The 16,077-nt window shown below is 36.4% G+C and overlaps 1 protein-coding gene across 1 annotated transcript in view; it reads right to left on the bottom strand.

Moving 5' to 3' along the window:
• LOC125240881 (neuroligin-4, Y-linked-like) overlaps positions 1-12,146 on the bottom strand; it is a 77,989-nt gene extending 65,843 nt beyond the window's left edge. The window contains exon 1 of the mRNA XM_048149031.1: positions 12,097-12,146. The gene's annotated coding sequence lies outside the window, so the exon portion shown is untranslated. The remainder of the gene's footprint in view (positions 1-12,096) is intronic.
• Positions 12,147-16,077: the final 3,931 nt, after the last annotated feature.

Genomic DNA, 16,077 nt, shown 5'->3' with positions numbered 1-16,077 from the left:
GTTATAATCTCTTTATTTACATGAACATATTTACATAATTATATAAGAAACTAAGACTAAACTTAAAAGCTAGCTAATGTCTAAAATAGGCCCTTGAGGCATTGTACCAAGGATGCTGGAGACATTTCCTCGCTGATAGAGCATTCCTGATCATATTTCAAGACTAAAATGTCATATAATCTTTTTCAGTACAGATGGTGCTTCATTTCTTATCAGGTCGAAACCGGAGGCCCATCTGTACTGAAAAACGCGTACGATACACGTGCCAAAATTTCTTTTTTTACGCACTTGTATCGTAATGTAGGTACTAATCAGTGCACATACGTACGGTACGGTGCTACTTTATCGCAATAGTGCGAAAAGTGCTACTTTATGTGCCTCGATCTAGTCTGTCGAAACTTTGAAGGGTATTTATTCTTCTTCATATGTACTGAAAAACGTCGTACAATCGTACAATAAACGCGGGAAGAGGAAATTCTTAACTGACGGAGTGTTTTAATTATTGCCACTGGTCTTAAATTTCCTCATTTTCGAACTTGTGTCGCACTTACTAGTAATCTACTAGGTTTCACCCAGTTTCACAGTTGATACAAAGTATTTAAAAAAAACTTCCTAGGTTTATAGAAAGTTTCATTTTGTGTCAGTGACAGTTTTACGAATGATATTTACTTTGGCGACCGGTCTGCCCTAGCGGGTAGTGACACTGCCTGCTAAGACGCGGTCCCGGGTTGGAATCCCGGTAAGGGTATTTATTTGTGTGATGAGCCAGGTATTTGATCCTGAGTAATGGATGTTTTCTATGTACATATACAGAGTGTGTATTTCATACCGGCGCATATCTTAATAACGATTATAGTCGGATTTCTCATGTTACACCGTATATATTTCGCCCTTGTAGTTTACGTAAGTTAAATAAAGACCAAAATAAGCTTCGGACTACACTTTACTTTTATGTAGAAATAAATTAAAAGTGGAAAATGGTCTCGGTACTCATAGTAGATCAGATAGATGAGCACTGGGCTAGCGATCCACCACCCACGACAGCATATTTTAGCAAAAATCCCAAGAAAGTGACCTTAAAGCCCCTCTTCCTTCTGGCTTTAGGGGTACGGCCGAGGACTTTGGATATGTTATGGTCCTAAACAGCCCAAACAAAGTTACGACGTCAAAAGTTGTGTTCCGCACATTTCCAACTACTGTAAACTGGGGTTACATTGATAAAAACTCGTTATATTTTTAAACGCAAAATCCACGTTTCCGAACGCGTCTGTCCATTTTTTTCTTTAAGGTCGGCCATATCGATAGTAACCTGCCATTAGTTGCTCTGATGCAGTGAACAAATATGGTCGTGGGCAGTGCGAATCACGTGTCAAAATAAGTATAATTTTTAGCCATTTATCATGTTCAAATAACACTTACGCAGTGGGTATTATTTACGAAAAGGGTTCACAGTGAATATTAGCTTGCCAGTAATGTGTTTAGCTATACCATTGTATTGAGTTTTGTGTCATAAATTGAACCTAGGTATTTCATTACTAGTGATTTACTTTGTGGGGTGTCTTTGATCACCTGCATGGGGTAACATTGACCATACTTACAGATATTAACCATACTTACACATAGTTGATTATTGTGTGATTATGTCAAGGTACTTTTTGACGCTGATAATTTGATCGTTTTTAGTGATAAATATTGAGACAATCTCAAAAAAAAGTTGATTTTTCGAAGATGATAACTTTTATTTTTGATCAAAGTAACCCCAAAATAGCATTAACAGTTGTAATTTTTGAACCTGCGAACCGATTTTTATGTTTCTTTCTTTGAGATAAAATACTTACATACCCACCATTTTGTATGGAATTTGACAGTTGACAGTCCACTAACCCTGAGTTAAGTAGTTGGTGCAAGTGGGCCTAAGGAGTTACATTCGATTACCATTAAAAAAACATAGGGTATCAAATTAAACCCAATGTCTGTCAAAGTTTGATCACAACGTTTTTCTTCTCCGTACATTATTTTGTTAGCTTTTCTAGATTTAGTAGCGAAAGACTAAAAAATGTTGATATTCCCTTTTTTTTTTTTTTTTTTTAATGTTTCCATGAAATGTACCTAGATGTTGAAGAAGTTTAAACTTTAAAATTGATCAAAATATGTAACCCCAGCTGGCTTACGGTACATCTTTTTAGTTTTTAATGCTTTGCCTAATGATAGTTTTTGAAAAAAATGCCTGTGACATTTGGCCGGATTTTAGCCATTTTTAGGGTTTAGCCGATTTTCAGGATTTAGCCAATTTTTAGGTAGGCTTTTAGGGTTCCCATTATTGAAAAAAAAACTTTTGTTTATTATACTAGATTTTTTAATGTCTGCAGCATAAACGACGCTATTTTTTTGCGTAAATTTAGAAGGTTTTAATGAACTAGAAATAACAAGTCAGTATTTGAGTTAAAAGTGATACGTCCGCAACGCACCCACACTTCATTAGTAAAGCTATGTCACGCTAAGCGTTCCTTCTCGGTAAAACTGCGATGCGATCCTGTAATAAACACTTTTTATAATGCATTTCTCGACGTACATAAAGCCATAGAAGATTCGAAATCAGTATCTTTAAATACCCTCGAAATACCCAAATATTTTACTTTATGTTCGACTGGAACTGGATCATGAATAAACCAAAGAACGGAAAAATGCTGTTTTTTTGTATAAAGTTTATACCTATATCCGATCTTTGAATAAATTTTCAATCTCTTACAAAATAACAAAAATATAAATTTTGTAAGTAATACAAGATTTTATGAACCCATTTTGCTCACCTGACTGATGATGATGGTTTACGATTAAAAACTTTTCAATACAGATAAATTACATAAAATATTATTAATTAATTCGAAAGTATGTATTGTGTATGAATTTATTTAAAAAAAATCTATAAAATATTCTGAACTGAACAAAACAACCCGTACTAGTTCATAGTGATTGTCTACTGTCGACTAGCTAACTACATAATGAAATATAATGTACCTATTATTGTGTAATCTTTTCATGGGGTAGAGGTTCGTTTTTAGGGTTCCCTACCAAAAAGGTATAAAACCCCTTATGGTGCCACTCTGTGCATCTGTCTGTCTGTCACTGTGGATCATGGAACGCTCATTTTGAAATTAGAACACTATGGTTTGTCTATAAATGCCCTAAACTTTATGTCTTCTTACCTTAGCAATAGAACACAAACAGTAGTTGTTAACAAAACTCGCTCTAGCGGGACTGTAGTCCAATTAGGAGTGCCACAAGGCTCAATTTTAGGTCCATTCCTGTTTTTGGTTTATATAAATGATTTGCCATGTATAGTGAAAAACTTTTGTGAAATAGTACTTTTTGCTGATGATACATCACTGCTTTTTAATGTTGACCGAAAATCTACGGATTACAATGTAATTAATAGCACGTTAGCTGATGTACTGCAGTGGTTTACTGTCAACAATTTACTTCTTAATTCTAAGAAAACCAAATGTATTCGATTTTCTCTGCCGAATGTTAAACCAATCGATACAAAAATACTTTTGAATGATGAATGCTTAGAGATGGTAGATACAACACTGTTTCTTGGTTTAACATTGGACAAAAATCTACAATGGAGTCCTCATATAAAGAAACTAGCAAGCAAATTAAGTTCAGCCGCATACGCCGTTAGGAGAATCAGGCAACTGACTAATGTTGAGACAGCTCGCCTAGTGTATCATAGTTATTTTCACAGTGTAATGTCATACGGTATTCTGGTTTGGGGCAAAGCAGCTGACATACAGACTATCTTTGTATTACAAAAGAGAGCCATTCGTTCTATTTACAACTTAGGAACACGTGAATCAGTAAGAGAACTCTTCAAAGAAATTAATATCTTAACTGTAGCTTCCCAATACATTTATGATAGTATAATTTATGTTGTTAAGAATTTAGACTGTTTCACTAAGAATTCTGATATCCATAATTATAACACTAGAAACAAAAATAAGCTTGCCATAAAGAAGTTTCGTGTCCGTAAAGTACAGAAGTCATTTGTTGGGCAATGCATTCATTTTTATAATAAGTTACCTGACACTGCTTTGAGATTACCCCTCCCAGCTCTTAAGAACTACTTAAAAAAATCATTGATGTTAAAGGCTTATTACAGAGTCGAGGACTATTTGACAGACAAATATGCATGGCCCGAACCAGAAACTACAAAAAACGAATAGCAATTAAAATAATTGTATTATGTATAGAGGACACAGTTCAGATAAGAAAGCACATCAAATATTTTATATTTTATGTTGTGTAGGTAAATTACATATTTAATGATATTGAGATTCATATTATCTTTTTCTTCTATGACAATTTGATATGTTTTCTCTGAAGAAGAACGACGTATTATTAAGCAATAATATAATTTATTGAAATTGATTTCCATAGAGTACCTAGTCTGTTCATATTCTTTGATGAATACTTTTGCATGTTAAATTGTATGTTGTTATTTAATGCATGTTAATTATAAGATGTAATGTTTTGAAAAGAAGTTGCCCGCCGAGTTTCTTGCCGGTCCCATAGTGGATACCCCCCTCCCAACTGAGGGGGGACTGAAATCTTCTCGAGGCTGAGGCGTAGGGTTAGAGCCGGCGTAGCTTTATTTGACGTTCATATGCGCATTGTAATATGCCTACTTGAAAAATAAATATTTCATTTTCATTTTCATTTTTCATTTTCACATTGCTAAATATCTCTGCTTATGCTATCGCTTTGAAATTTGAATTACTTGTGAACATCGTTAACCTCTACAGATTGAAAGTATTTTTTTATTTTATTTATTAATATTAATTATAGAAAATGGCCAAAATCTAAGGGTGCCCCCCTTGTAACTGTAAATGTCAAGTAACTATGTCAAGTATTTTTTACATCTTTTTTTGTTGTGGAAAAAGATAAATATTACAGGAAAAATAAATTCGTACACAAATCTCAAAAACTTTTTATTTTTATTTTTGAAAAACTTTTTTAGATTTACATTTTCGATTTATTTTACCACCCTTGCTGCTTGTATCTGTTATTTTTACAGAACAACTATGAAATTATCTGCTCTGTAATAGAGCAATCGGTAAATGGTATACAATCAAAAAAGTAACACAGGTACACGTAATAAAAATCAAATCATTATCCCATAAAAATCTGTGTGTGTGGATTGAGTGAGCACCTTCCGAAAATAAAAAAAAATATGCTGATCATTTAGTAAAAGTTCTAAAACAATTGTAAAACGAATCTCTGAATTTGTAAAAAGATAAAGCAAAAGATACAGCCATTAACATGTGCTCACTCAGTTCTCACAAACTACCAACGAAAACAGTGAATATATTCATTTAATATAAAATATTTATATACTTACTAACATTTAGTAAAAAATAGGCCAACCTACCTCTATAAATATTAGATCACCTAGTGACGTATTTAATTTTTTACAAATAGTTTCTTATGCTCACTCAATCCTCACACTTTTGAAAAGCCGAATTTTGATGAAAAACATAAGATTTAGACCGCTATTATATGTGTATAGTTTAGTAAAAGTGAAATGGGAATTTGTAAAATACAAAACGAACCACTAACGTGTCAGGTTTTTTTATAATAAATTTTTGTAAGTGCTCACTCAGTCCACACGTTTTGAGAAAGTTAAAAATGTAAATATCTTACGATTTATAGCACCTAAGACACTCGAAAGTACTTCAACATTTAGTAAAAATTTTTACTAAATATCCACCATCTAATATTTTATATTCGTTGTCTGGTTTTAAAGATATTCAGACATAACTTTTCTCATACAAATGTATCAAGTAGGGTGACCACACTATGTCGGCTCCTGATTTTCCCCACCTTCCCATTGTCATATTGAGATTGGGGAGTTTCGTTCAATTTTGATAATAGTTTATATTAAACTAATACCATATTAATTCTCCATCTGCAAACTGCTTTTAGGTTATGTTCTTGGCCTAGTGATGATGTGTATTGTTTAATTTTTATCGACGTCAGGATAATAACCATATCGACATTCATGCATTAAAAAGGACATGAATGATAATTGGTAAGAAACAAAGAATATAATACTTCACTAGTAAGAAACCAGAACCTGGTAATCTAATCGTGCTAACAGATGAGCGTACCGGATTTGTAAGTGGGAGCGAGAAAATAATAACTATTTCTCGCTCCCATTTACAAGCTAGCAAGCATCCATAAGGATGACCTTGGTGCGGTACGGTGCTCGTACGGTCATGTGTTAGCAGCTTTACAGCGTGCGTAGCCGAATAGCATTACTCCGACGCCAAACGAAAACGAAACGCCGTGCCAGTTAGTCTGGCTCTGTCGCGCCAATACGCACGAGCGAAATAGATGTCGATATGGTTATTATCCTGACGTCGATAAAAATTACACAATACACATCATCACTAGGCCAAGAACATAACCTAAAAACAGTTTGTAGATGGAGAATTAATATGGTATTAGTTTAATATAAACTATTATCAAAATTGAACGAAACTCCCCAATCTCAATATGACAATGGGAAGGTGGGGAAAATCAGGAGCCGACATAGTGTGGTCACCCTACTTGATACATTTGTATGAGAAAAGTTATGTCTGAATATCTTTAAAACCAGACAACGAATATAAAATATTAGATGGTGGATATTTAGTAAAAATTTTTACTAAATGTTGAAGTACTTTCGAGTGTCTTAGGTGCTACAAATCGTAAGATATTTACATTTTTAACTTTCTCAAAACGTGTGGACTGAGTGAGCACTTACAAAAATTTAATTTAAAAAAACCTGACACGTTAGTGGTTCGTTTTGTATTTTACAAATTCCCATTTCACTTTTACTAAACTATACACCGTGTCCAATAAGTTTGAATACAGCACAAATAGCCAATAAAACAAAATGAACAAATAGTTACTACATTATTATTATATTTTATGAATGGCACTCTTATTTACTACATTCACAACAAATGTTTTGGAATAACTCCAGCATTAACTTGTTTACCAGCCTCAAACGCTTCTCAAACGGATCACACGCGGCACGCACCGTTTTCTTCACATTTCATCCCAAATACTCTCAATAATCTTTTTGAAATGATCTAGGTTTATGATTTTATAAAAATTTAGTCTTCAAAGCATGTATGACCATACAAAGTAGTCTAATACGCCTAAACCTGGAGGCCTGGGTGGCCACTCATGTTTCGGATAAAAAACTGCCAAATTAGTCTGAAACTACGCTAGAATACCATTTGCCGAATGTGCTGGAGGTGCGTCTTGTTGGGACACATGATACTCATTCCCAAGCATCCTTTTTAACTTTAAGGCATTTTTTTCTCCAAAACCTTGGTTTTAAAGAAAAAAACGTTGATTTTAACGCTTTTATCTGTAAGTACTGAAGGTAGTTTACCTCGCTTACATACTGCATCCCACACCTGGGCCGATGGTGAGCTCTGGAACCTAGGCACATTTTTCTAGTTGCCCGGAACGTTATCTATCCTCGGTACCCATAATAGTTTATTTTGGATACGTGGCGTCTGTTTTATCACATACAGATTCTGCTTATAAAAAATAACTCGTCACCTGCGTGCCGAGCAAGTATTTTGTTGGCACTTTACCTCTTTGTTTTTCTTAGACACTTCGGAAATTTCATGAACTTTGTGCTTGTATTTTATTAAAAGGAATATACTCTTCAGTTTAAATAAGAATTTGATGGCCTGTGATCCCTATATCTTTAGAACTGAGGTAAAATGTGAGTATTCGGACTTATTGGACACGGTGTACACATATAATAGCGGTCTAAATCTTATGTTTTTCATCAAAATTCGGCTTTTCAAAAGTGTGAGGATTGAGTGAGCATAAGAAACTATTTGTAAAAAATTAAATACGTCACTAGGTGATCTAATATTTATAGAGGTAGGTTGGCCAATTTTTTACTAAATGTTAGTATATAAATATTATATGTTAAATGAATATATTCACTGTTTTCGTTGTAGTTTGTGAGAACTGAGTGAGCACATGTTAATGGCTGTTTCTTTTGATTTATCTTTTTACAAATTCAGAGATTCGTTTTACAATTGTTTTAGAACTTTTACTAAATGATCAGCATATTTTTTTTTATTTTCGGAAGGTGCTCACTCAATCCACACCCACTAAAAAATCTTCATCCATACTTTAAGCTCGCGTACATTAGTTTACTTAATTTGCCGATAGATGTCATAGCGTTTTTCCTGATATAATGGGGTCAGGTAAGGAGCGTCCTTACGACATGTCGTAAACTATTGGAGTCAATTTGCCTTTAAGTCTGTATATAGAGTTAAAGGTATGAATGACATTTGATGATTTAACTAAACTACCTATTGAAAGTTTGTACGGAACCCTCGGTGGGCGAGTCCGACTCACACTTGGCCGGTTTTTTTTAACTATTTACTTGCCCAGATCCACTGCATAGTGGAGTACTTCTGTTAACTACCAAATTATGGAATTTTACCTGCAGCACATTTGCATGCGAGACTTGCGAGAGCTCAGCTAGAAGAAACATTTGTAGAAAAGAAAGTACGTCTGTTTATTTATCAAAGACTTTAGATAAAAGATACAATAAACACATACTTAATTACTTATGAACAAAATTACTATATAAAAACTAACACGCAGCATTAACTTAATAGCTAGCTTAAATCTAAAATAGGACCTTGAGGCATTGTAAGATCGCTGGCGACTTACCTCGCTGTATCGCAATGCTGATGCGTTGTGCGAGGAAAGGGCCAGCACTTTAGTCACCAGTTAAGTTTCAAAAGGAGGGTGGGCTAATTGGCCTATTGACCAATAAGGACATGCGATATGTCACTGGATAGCTTATTCTAAGTTCTAAAACTTTTACTATGACAGGTAATCCCAAATCTTTGTGTGAAAAAAGTTATCGCTGCATAAAAATAGTTTAATGAGTTGAAACGTTACTATGTAACTTTTTTGATACTGAATATTCCTATATCGCTTATTCCTATTCGTATTGGCATACGTAGGATAGCACAATATTACTGCACTTGTTTGACAGGGCGTCGCACTATTGGGAGTTGTGCACATGTAGTATCCATAGTTTGGTACCTTGGTGCAGGAAGACACGAACTATTTATTCCTCCAGCTGGGCACTTAACACGGCTCATAATTGATGAACCTTTTGCTTGAAAAATAGTGGTCATTATTTGATGGCATATCGATATTTAGTTGTTTTCTTATGTTTATTTATATGATAACACGTTTAAAAACCGTTGTACAGAACAAAAACCCTATAACAGTAAAAAAATACTTATTGATGGAATGTTTTTATTTTGCCATAACTTGTTTCACACAGCGATTTAAGATTTCCCGCCATACAAAAATTTGTAGAATATGAAAAACCTTTCAAATGACATATGACTTGTCATTATTGGTTTTTAGGCCAGTGTCCATACAAAACTGCCCATCCTCCTTTAGTCACTTTATGTCGCTACGCCTTATTTTACTAGTCTGTTGAAAGTAGGACGGTGCCAGTGTATCTACGCAGATAACATCCCACACTTACATTACAACATCCTTCTTAAAGTTCCATGAAAATAAGAAGTAATATATGTATAAAGTACAGCGGGGCAAATCTCGACTGGGGGCAATTGTAACTAATCCGTTTTTTCCATTATTACACTATGATGTTGAGTTCTACATATATCCACTGAACACGCCTACCATATATAACCGGTGGACACTATTTAATAATGCAAACATTGTAAAACATGGAAAAAATGGACCAGTTACATTTGCCTCCCAGTCGAGATTTGCCCCGCTGTACCTTATGTTATATTCCAAAATAAATGTCATGGATAACGTGATGAAACCCACCATTGCGGGGAATGCTGGGATCAAACCTGCATATTACTGTGACATCTGGGCATGTTCAGAATTTGGGACCCCCCAATTAGCGTAAGTTGTCATAAGATATTTTAACTCACTGTCAGTTTTGTAACGATAATTAAGCATGAAAATTCTATAAAAATATTGTTCTTGTGTTAATTATATAAACTTTAAGCGATAATCTACATTCAGAATGTGAAAAAAGTAAATTTTTAGACAGATTTTATGCTTAATAATTGTCGTCACAAAACTAACAGCGAGTTTATTTTTGTTAACAACTTACGCTAATTGGGTGTCGCAAATTCTGAAAATGCCCATCTACATCAGACTACAAATCACTTTTAGTGTGTCAAACATACGTTTCTTTTTTGCTGAAACTAAGTTTTCACTTAAGTGATAAATAAATGATCTTGAAATTATATTTAGTTTTAATGAGATTAATTACATAGCTTTTGGTCGATGATCATGCAATATTAAATTCGCTTTGCATTATTAACTATACAAGTAAGCATAGTAATTATTAAGGTTTTTGGCGTAATGAAATGGGTAACAAAATTAAAATTGACAAAAAGTATAATAAGTATGTAGTTTCAAGCGCAGAAATTTGTAAGTTGCCGTCAGTAATTTGTAATATTTAAGTAGATACACAAATGTACCTAGTTTTTTTCATATGCGTAATTTATGAAAATTGGGTCATTTTTAAACTTGATCTTTATTTAACAGAATTTGCTGCATCATTTTTACGAAAAAGGAGGCAAACGAGCAGACGTACACGTCGCCTAATGGTAAGCGATCACCGCCGCCTATGGAAACCCGAAACACCAGAAGCACAGTAAAGTACCTATAGTAAAGTGTGCCAGAAGGGCTGGAGATGCGTTGCCGGCTTTTAAGGAGGGAGTATGCTCTATTCTTCATAATGGTCCAGAATTACCGCCCGCCACAGTAGATGTTCTTTAAATTATGACTCGAAAAAAGAACGTACTACTTGTTGAAGCTCGACTATCATCGAGAAAAGCGGCTCGCTTTCTTCTCTAAATGGCTACTAGACAGGTTTTTAGGGTTCCGTACCAAAAAGGTACAAAAGGAACTCTTATGTTTTAAATCAAAAGCATCACAGAGGTCAAGATCAAGATTACTCGGGAGTTGCAGGCATCCATAGATTGTATATCATCAATTGGACGGATTGGACCGTAGCGTAGGATTGTTAGCCGATGACATAAGTATTTAAAAAATGAAATATTGAGTTTATGTACATATACCATATAGTTCTCGTATAATTTATTGGTCACTGTAATGTAAGAAAATCAATAGTGCCATTTTATTTTTATGGGAATGGGGAATGTGTATACCTTGCGTATAATTAAGAATGACTTTTCAGTTCGTTCACTTCTCTTGCTTAAAGACATTCAATAGTCATTTACTTTCAACTGACTCATCATTTATTAAAATTAGTTGTTACATGAAACAGGTAGATTTTTTAAGATACGTAGCTTCATTACTCTGGGTCACTTCACATTTTCGTTTCCCTTTTGAGATATTTAAAAGTAGCTTAACGTACTTTGGACTTTTACTCTTATTGAATTATGAGTTGGTTCCACTTCTTTTCGTGCTGACTGTACTAACGATACATCGTATAAGGGGTCAATTGGCTACCCATTGACATTTGGCCTGTGAGTTGATTAGCGCTGTCACTTTTTACTTCTAAGGCCCACTTGCACCAACCACTTAACTCGGGGTTAGTGGCTGTCATCTGTCAAATTCCATATAAAATGGTGGGTTAACCTTCGGGTTAACCTTTCGTTTTCGTTAGTGCAAGTGGCCCTAACTGACAAGCATATATTGTCCGGCACTGAAAGTCAGCGGGCCCCTTATGAACAAGTGATTTGTGCCATAAAATGGATTAATATACACTACGCATGTTATTTATTTATGTGACAAAAAAAATGGCTGGAACCGATAGGATATAACTACGATAAAAAAAGATAGTTACCAAAATTAAAGGTATGTTTTTGTATGTGTAATCACAGGTAAATTATCAATTCGCTGTATCATAGTTGGCTATCATAAGAATAATTATATTATTTGCTAGTTGATACACCTAAACTTATATATAATACCACCAAAACTAAAAATAGAATTCTGAATTAATTGTAAACGATTAAAAAGATTTCTTACCAATATTTTTACTAATCAAGCGATGTGGCAATCTCAAAGTCATAAATACACACACGCACACTTAATTTGCTAAAAGTATATAGATGGGTACACAGTAACTCACACTCAGCACGAAATTCGGTTATATCGTATACCTACGTCGAAAAGGTAAAAATGGCAAAATTTGAAAATAAATACTTAAAAAAACAGTGTCCATTTTGTCATATAGACTAGCAAGTGATTAATGAGTTTTACAGGAGCTCCTGACTATGAGAATCGTTTTTCGGGTCTAGTAAAAAGGGCGCGGTTACGCGGTGCGGCAGGGCGCGCCGCTTCACTGGCGGCGTTTGACGGGGTGGTGTTTCTGCGCATGCCTGCTCGCGCAACCTCGTCTGAAAAGAGATGAAAATGGCGCGTTCCGATTGTTTCCACGATCCACGGTGGATGCCGAAGAGTGACGAATATTCTCAGCTGTGACGCATGCCTCGTTAACGGTTTCTCGGGAATGTCGTGCGGAACGACAAATTGTATCTTATTCTGTTATTGTTCCATCTTTTGATATAGGAATGTGAATAATACTTGTCTTTGATTTACGCACACTATTTAAATACAATCACAGTGATTCCTAATACTGATTTTTATTGCGGTTTCCACGACTTAATTTAGGTACTTTTAAGATTTCCAATGGATACTTATAAATACCAGTCTGAATATTCTGATTAAGGCACGTTTATTAAAAAAAAATGAGGGACCCCTCTTCATTACGAAACTGGTACCTATATATTAATTTTCATAATTTGACACTTTAAAAGATAACACATTTTAATTTTACTATGTTTTAGTGGGCAAAAAATGTTTAGTGCCCCAGAAACCCTTCACAAATCATGAAAAGCATACCTACACGTATGTAAGGTTATACTAAACTTATAAGATTCGTTTGACTTCGGCAGTCTTCGTCTATCGTCGGCTAGCTGCAAACGGGACGCTATTTACGGCTGTACGTAACATACGCCGACCAAAGTAAGCTTGCCAATGCATTCTACTATAGATCATAGTATTAAAGTCTACTTTGCTTTGTCTTTAATTCTACTTAGCTTGTGAGTTTGGAGAGAATCGGACCGTGATGGTCTTATCGGCATTTTTTCCGGCTATCTTTCCTTGGGTAAAGGGGATAAATATGTGTGTACAGTTTGGTTGCGGATAGGCATTGGCATGCCAGTTTTTGACTATTAACTCTAATTTGCATTAAATTTAAAATGATATGGGCTTTTTTATCTGCTTCAAATCCTGATACCTATCCCCTGTTGGAGTGTAAGTAGAGCTTGAATTTTACAGAAAAAAAATCGTAAGGAAAATGGCGCGAGCCTCCCCCGACACGCCAGCTCGACAGTTATTTGTGAACTTCCGAACTACCTTCACCTTTCTCTGTTCATATTGGAGGTAGCCAAATTTGTAAGGCAGTCTAGATCAGTTTCCTAAAAGAAACTGGACCAGCAACGTTCCTAAACACAGGTTAAAATAAAATGGCAATTGTACACATGTGTTGGGACCGAAAATATTATTATATTTATTTTCTTTGTAACACTTATAAAAAATGCTCCAAGCTAAATCTGGTTAGTTTTAAAATTAAAAGGTTTATGGGAAGCCTTCGCCTAAGGCTCTACCATATAATGTTAGATAAATTTAACGACTTGCTCAGAGGAGATGAGTATTTATAATGAATGAGTATAGATATTTACATTGATATCGTATTTACAAAACTTATTTGAAAGGCATTTGAATTTGACAGCCGTCACGCGGGTTTGTGGGCAGCCAGGTCGCCTGCCGGCCAGCGATGCGCCACAGGACCCCCTTGGGAGAAACAGAGTCAATCCTGCAAATGAGAGGGGAAAGTTACTTTTCGGCCAGAACGAGTAGTCCTCACCGGGACTACCGATGCTGGGACAGTAGCTTAAGCAGGCATAGGATTGTTAATGCCTACAGGTGAAGCTGTATCACTTTGCATATACGCTGGTTTGACGCGATCTATTGAGACTGTCACTGGTCCTCGTGGCAAGTCCAATGTGACTGTCTTTCCAGTTCTGTTTAGCACGCGATAAGGGCCAGTGTATGGCGGTTCTAGCGATCCACGCAGTGCATCCTGTCTAAGGAAAACATGATTGCATGAACTTAGGTCCTTGTGCACGAATACGGATTTGTTTCCATGTCTTGATACTGGGACTGGTCTGAGGTTTGACATCTGGCGTTTCAACTGAGTGACAAAGTCATCAGGCTGCAGGGTGTTTGAGGTATGAGATTGAAAGAACTCACCCGGGATGCGTAAAGGCTCACCATACACCAACTCTGCAGCTGAGCATTTGATGTCTTCCTTCCACGCACTTCTTATGCCGAGTAGAACGATCGGCAACAACTCTGTCCACTTCATGCTGTTGTGGGCCATGATGGCTGCTTTCAGGGAGCGATGAAGGCGCTCGACCATGGAGTTAGCTTGCGGATGATAAGCTGTTGTGTGTCGTAGCCGTGCTCCACACAGCTCTGCCAGAACCTTAAACATATGTGAGGTAAATTGACGTCCTTGATCGGTAGTTACTGTCTTAGGACAACCAAAACGTGAAATCCATGTGTCGTAGAATGCATGAGCTACCGTTTCAGCCGTGATATCAGACAGTGGCTTTGCTTCGGGCCACCGTGTGTATCTGTCAATGGCTGTGAAAAGATAACGGTATCCTGATGAAGGTGGCAATGGGCCAACCAGATCAATATGCACATGGCTAAACCTTTCATCTGGTAATTTGAAGTTTCCAAGAGGAGAGGAGGTATGGCGTTGCACTTTAGCACGTTGACAGGATTCACATTCACGTACCCAGGTACCGCAATCTTTGCGTACAGATGGCCACACGAATCTCTGAGTTACAAGTTTAATTGTGGATCTCGTACCTGGATGACTCAAGCCATGGATAGTGTTGAAAATTTTCTCTCGATGTTGTTTGACAATGAACGGACGTGGCTTTCCTTGAGATGTGTCGCAATATAAGTAAACATTGGTACCTGGCACGGGTATTTTCTCAAGTTTTAGTGACGAAGATCGTCTTGCAAGAAGTTCTTGTAGCTCTGGGTCTTCCTGCTGAGCTTGCGCGATAGCTTCGAAGTCAGGTGGCACGTTGATAGCTTCGATACGGGAGAGCGTGTCGGCGGTGATGTTGTCTTTGCCGGAGATGTGCCTGATGTCGCTTGTGAACTGCGAAATAAAGTCAAGGTAGTTGAATTGTCTCGGGGAACATTTCCTGTCCTTTTGTTGAAAGGCGAAGGTGATAGGCTTATGATCCGTATAAATAACAAAATGTCTGCCCTCGACCATGTAGCGGAAATGTTTGACACTTTCATAAATGGCGAGCAACTCCCGATCGTACGCGCTGTACTGCGTCTGTTGCCGTGTCATCTTCTTTGAGAAGAAAGCAAGTGGTTGCCATTGTCCTTGTACAAGTTGTTGTAAAACGCCGGTCAAGGCTGTGCTCGAAGCGTCTGTCACAAGAGCCAGTTGTGCGTCCATGATGGGATGAGCCAATAATGTAGATTTCGCTAAACTAGACTTACAGTTCTGAAATGCTTCTAACTGTTGATCAGTCCAAGTTAGTGGAGAAGAACTTTTCAGTTTAGGTCCAGTTAGCATGTCATGAAGAGGGGCTTGGTGTTCAGCAGCGTGAGCAACAAATCTTCTATAAAAGTTCAGCATGCCAAGAAATCTGCGTAAGCCACCGACGGTCTTTGGAGGAGGAAATTCCTGCATAACTTTTACCTTCTCGTCGATGGGACGCGTACCTTCTTCGGAGACAGTAAATCCAAGAAATGTGACTTCTTTTTCGCCAAATGAACATTTGGATTCGTTGATCAGCATGCCGTACTCCTGAAATCTATCGAAAACTTGCCGTAGATGTTCCAAGTGCTCCTCAGCAGTTTTTGAATAGATGAGTACGTCATCGATGTAGGAATACACGAAGTCCA

Source organism: Leguminivora glycinivorella, chromosome Z (assembly GCF_023078275.1).
Source record: "Leguminivora glycinivorella isolate SPB_JAAS2020 chromosome Z, LegGlyc_1.1, whole genome shotgun sequence".
In the NCBI taxonomy this organism is placed as follows: domain Eukaryota; kingdom Metazoa; phylum Arthropoda; class Insecta; order Lepidoptera; family Tortricidae; genus Leguminivora; species Leguminivora glycinivorella.
The sequence above is the reverse complement of the archived record's forward strand: the minus strand, read 5'-3'. Positions and strand labels throughout refer to the sequence as shown.